This window comes from Prenolepis imparis, unplaced genomic scaffold (assembly GCF_030444845.1).
Source record: "Prenolepis imparis isolate NDT839.2.m4 unplaced genomic scaffold, iyPreImpa1.0 SCAF_8, whole genome shotgun sequence".
Classification (NCBI taxonomy): Eukaryota; Metazoa; Arthropoda; class Insecta; order Hymenoptera; family Formicidae; genus Prenolepis; species Prenolepis imparis.
Genome location: NW_028141166.1, coordinates 4906145 through 4912268, shown reverse-complemented (window position 1 = coordinate 4912268; position 6124 = coordinate 4906145).

Here is a 6124-nt window from a genome sequence, read left to right as displayed (position 1 = left end):
TTAATCCCGAATTTTGCGGTCCGGATCGCGGCCGAGCGACATGAATGAAGAGAGCCGACGTCTGCATCTACAAACCTCGCGGCACTATTATACCACATTCACGTATTTGCTCGTGCATATGTTAAAAAAAAACCTATTCGACGAACGCATCATCGCGATGACTCATCGTGCATATTTCTCGCGAATAAAAAATAGTGCAATGTGTATAAAAAAATAAGCGAAAAATAAAACAAAACAATATCTCAAAAATTACACTTTCATATAATGAGCACACAACTTCAAAATATAATTCAAAAATATTTTTTTAAAATAATGGAGAAGAAAGTATAAAATTATGATAACATTTCTAATGTAGTCTTTTATATATTACAGGAATAGTTTATACTAAATAATTGTATATACGCAGGGTGTAACTAAAATTAAAACTAATAAAAAATACATATATGGAGCACACCATCAAATTCTCGGTCAATTTGGAGACGATTTTTTCTCAGTGAAAATATATCGAGGCAATAATTTTCAAGTTATAAATGATTGAAAAATAAAGACTTTTCGCAAACTAAACTTTGTGGAGTTAAAAATATTAATAAAACTACATTCTTCAGTTAATTTCAAGTAGAGTTTACTTTAATAGAATTTTAATTTCAGGCTTATTATTAGTTACAAAGATACATGATGACAAAAATTGGGGACATGCAAAAAATGATTTTTGCTAAGGAAAAATGGTTTCCAAATTGGTCAGAGAATCTGATGGTGTGCTCTATATATTTTTTTTCAATTACACACTCTGTATAATTTATATTATATAATTTTAAAATTATTTGCGAAAAGAAATCCTCTCTTACCCTTTTCCGAGAATATAACTTTATCTCATTAACAATTAAAACTAGATATGTTTTTGACAGATGGAAACTCTCTAACGTGAAAAACAAAATGCACAATTCATTTCGAAGACACATTTAGCTAGAGGAAAAGTTTGCATTTGCCATCGCGAGAATTGCAACAGCATTGTTCCGCACTTAGGATTAAAAGGCAGCGATTCAGTCAACCCCCGACGAAGGGCGGTAGATGGAATGGATGCAATATTACGAACGTCATTGACAATGAGAGAATAACGAGCCGCGACTGATGTTGCCGTACCTCGAAAGCGCGACGAGGCACGAGAAAGCTCGGGAGCTTCTAAAGCTCCCGCTCGCCGCTAATGGCACTTCTTCGATCGACGAGGGGGAGATTTTAAGCTCGTTTCGCGGGAAAACTGTTGATCTTCCCCGGACGAGGAGTTACTTTGCCACCGCGTCATTCCCGTACATTTTAAGTTATGTTTACAATAAAATATTTATCTATTCAAAAGATCATCAATATTTATAGATCGATTTTCTTAGTATCACACATGTACCTTATACAATTGATTGATTATTTAAATCTTTGATGAGTACTAGGACAAATATTAATTAATGATAGAACTTTCTTACAAAATGCGCTAAGTTATATCAAAATTCGTCGATCAGCTTCGAATTCCACGAAGAAGAAAGAGCAGCATTTAATGCTAGACGTCGGTTCACTTCGCTGAACCATTTTTAATATAAGATTGTGGTATAAAACGATGTTTAACGGTACAAATTCTCCCTCCTTCTCTCTTTCCCCATTTTTAATGACGCAGTCGTGTAAAAAAGGTATCCGCAAGGATTCTGGATGCAAGGGGGGCAAAAAGACGGCGCGTCGGCGGAGAGCGAAATCAAGAGGGAGCGCGACGAGAGACACCCTTCTGCCTAATTCGATCGAAGACTCATTATGATCTTAGAGCTCGTCTCAGCAAACCTAGCATTAGTATAAACACGGATCGGGAGTACTATTATCCGAGGCCGCGGCGGTGGCCCGTTTTGAATACGAAAGGAGCAGAGATATTATGTTAATCGGCCGGGCAATATTACGCTATGCGATCGATCGCGTTGCTCCCTTTTTCTCTCTCGTGGACCTTTTTCGGATTTTTCGCCCACGTATAGCGTCGCGTATATGCGTGTATACCTATGTATGCGTGTATATCTCCTCGGGGCGGGAAAAAGCACGTCGTAACAAAAAGATAATTAATAAACGGAAGAGAAACGCAACGGCTGTCTCCCATGAATATTTATTTGGATCAGACTCGGACTTTGTTCGAGGTAGCTTTTTGACGCTTCGTTAGGCGCCCGACAAAGGGCTCCGACTGTACTCTTTTTAACTCCCGTAGGGTAATTAGACGTCGCGAAGACGTTCTATATATCTATATATGAAACCGTCGTCTAACTCGCGTCGTTTATTCGGACAGAATCAGGCGTGAATGCGCGACGATGGGGTTACGGAATCGACGAGGGTAGCCTTCGATACGAGAAAATCTCGCTTCGAATTCGCGTCACCTCTTGCGCTTGTCTTTGCAGATTAGGGGAATACGAATTCGACGCGAGAAAAGGGTGAATCGCTCGATCGACGACGCTGATTGAATGAAACATGACTTCCTGATCGATTAAATATTTCTCAAAAGAATTTGCATTTATATATATATATATATATATATATATATATATATATATGTACAGAGTGTCCCAGACTTTAATTAAGCGATTGAAAATAAAGGATTTTTCGCAAATAAAGGTTTATGGAAATAAAATATTAACGAAACTACATTTTTCAGTTAATTTCAAGACGAATTTAATTTAATAAAATTTTAATTTAAGGCTTGTGTAAAAAAATTTAGTAAATTTACACAAATAATAAGTGTAAAAATTACATGATTAGTCTTGTAATATAAGAAATCATGTAATTTTACAGAAATTATGTAATTCCACAAAATGATGTAGATTTGTCTTTTATTACGTAAATATATCTTCTTTTATATGGAAACTTATGAAATAATATGATATTTTAAAGATTTTATGTAATTATCTAAATTTTTGTAATATTACTCAATACAACAGTAATATTCTATATATCGTGTTTAATAATATGTTTAATAATATATTGTGTTTAATAATATGTTTAATAATACAATAAAAAATATTTTTACATTATCGTTTTATAATTTTACATACATATTGTAAATTTATTTTTGCAATCAGCTTAATTACAAATGAAGAAATTAATTTTACTTGTATATACTGCAAATTTACAAATGCGTGGAAATTTACAACTATTATAGTGGGTCTTAAAATTACCCACTATATATATAATAGTAATAGTTACAAAGATATATGATGGCAAAAATTGGGAGCTTGCAAAAAATGATGATCTTCCTCGACATTTTCGTTGAAGAAAAATCGTCTTGAAATAACTTCAAGAATCTCTCATTAACGGATGATCGAGTAATTCTGGGACATCCTATATATATATAAGTTATTTTCGATATTATTATAGTTTTATTAATTTCAGCACCTAAGATATTGTGATTTTAATTACTGATAGTTTTACGTGGTCTCTTATATAATGATGTCAACCTCTCATCATACTTTAATGTAAAATTGACAGATGATGAAATATAATTACATATATTTTTTATTTTTCAATGTGTAGATTATTTCACCGTGAGAATTCTTCTTTTTTTTTAGAGCAAAAGAAACACAGATTTTTAAATTGGAAACAAAATTGCGTAATCACGCATAGAAATGATTATACCTACGCACTGAATTCCTAGAAGTGATTTGCGTTGCTTTCATAGATCAACGCGTCTTCTCGCGCACGGAGCTATCAATTATCGAAGTAACTTTAATTGCAATCACGTACGTAACCGCTGCGGCAAATATACCCGCGATCTGTACTTACACTTACATCATGAATTGTATAGTTTATCTACCCGCCGAGAGAGCTAACGCGCGCGTAATTTTAGGTCTCGTTACTTAGCTCTCTCATTGGTTATCTCTGAACATTATCAAAGTAGCAATCATTTCCAAATATTAGCATGAACAATTCCCCTGAATTAACGTTACAATAATATTGACAGAAAATTACTGCCATCATCGATTGAGATCCAACAATCGAGAACAATTTCGTTTAATCTGAATTAATTTTCGTTTTCTCTGCAAGTAGTCGATATATCAGGTAATCAACCTGATTTTAAAAATGTATTAATTATCACTTATAAATGTCAATCCACACAATTTCGATAAATATTTTAAGTACCTATATTTAATTATACATATAACTTTGTCAGTAAAATATTATTTTTAAATACTAATATTTAATCTTTTTATGTTATATTATATCTTTGTCAATTTAATTCTATCGTGTAATTTTTGACAGACACACATCAGAATTTACTTTACTTCTCTGTGATACATCGTGAAAGCGCATATCCTCTCGCGAAAATTGCGCAGTGGCTGTCTTCGAGTTCGAGCGGATTATAGGGGTGGCAGAGTTGAATGAAGGGTGTAGGAGGGTTCGGCTACTGAGGGATCGTTGTTGCCATGGTAACACCAACCCCGTCCTCTGGTCGTTTGCCATTCCCCCCGAGAGGGAATCCTCCGACCGTCAGGAAGGGCGCGATCCATATCTGCTAACGTAAAGTCACGTTTGAATGGCCATTTTGTGCTTCTACATTTGTCGAAGAATAATTCCGCTTACCACTGATCTCAAATAATTACACAAATTTTTGTTTGTGCTATATTTTTGATTTATTATCTATATTAAACATTTTTCATTAATCTAAATGTTTCCATCATTCGCTCCAAAATACTTCCAGATCAATTTATGCTGGCAAATTATGACATACGTCATCAGAATAAAAGTTAATCATTTTTATTTCTATTTCTTTTATCAGCATTCTTAATAGCGCTACAATAATTTATATTTTCGTTCAAATAGTTTATATTATTATTTATTTGTAGAATGTTTTGTGTTCAAAAGTATCAGTAAAATAGACATTTAGCTTAAATCAACTTAATAAAAGAATAATAATAGACATTACAAAGACACTGCAATTTGAAGAAATTTTTCTGTCATTCTCGTCATGTATCGCGGTTATTTTCAAGTAAATGAGAGAATTGTTCATATATACGAAGCATAAATATACAGTGCTATAATAGTAGGCGCGACATAGCGTAAAAAGTTAAGCTTCGCACATAAATGATGCATACAAAAGAGTCCGCGTGTCAAAGTTAGCTGGGAAAAATCCTGAAACAAAGAACGAGGAAGCGGTGATTAGAAACAATGTTGCATGCCGGCTCGTAATTACGTGTTTTCCTATTTATGTAATCTCTACTGACAATGAGACTCCGACTTTGTGAATTTACACGCCGATGATACACATGGTCCCCGAGTATTACTTGGTGCACACTTGATACACATCACGTTGCGCGCCTTTTAATATCTACTAGAAGCCGCACGAAGAAGAAAAAAGACATAACATTAAAATCTTCCATGTTTTAAGCTTAAAAAATTTCACGCGGCCATGTGGCAACAAAAATGTCGAAAAATTTACATTCACCAGCTTCCGACGCATGAAATTCCACCTGACATAAACGTTCACATGTACGATGCATATTTCTGTATCATTATTAAAAAAGCCATAGCCAGTTCTCCTCGAAATAAATTTATACTATTGGTATTCGCAATTTTAATCAAATTTAATGTCAATGCACGAAAGAAAGCTGATCCGTTCAAGGTGAAAAATTGTTCAGTATCAAATAAGACACGGCCAATGAAATTAAGGATGAAAGAAACTTTGTTAATAAATTGCTCAAGAACTTGTTGAACACGTTCCACGATATAAAGAAACACAATGTTCAAGAGCGGCAATTAATAATTACGCTCGGCGGCTATCATTTCGCTGGTATCATTAAACGAACGCAACGGTGGCAGTTAGATCATTAACACCGATAATGTCCCACGTGATTAATTATTCCGCAACATTCACACCTCTCGCGCGAAGAATCACACTCGCGCGAGTAAGCATCTCGCTAATAATAATGAAGAGCAATTACTTTCAGCGCCTTAATTTGGCGCTTAAATAAAGACCGCGCATAGAGTTTTTGTGAGCTCTCCGAACCCACCCCTACGTCCAACCCGGCGCTCTCTCGAGAATGCATATAGGGGTGTACTATCGTACTATATGTCTGCACATTGGTCCTCGAGCACCAATTTCGAGAGTCATGCTCTT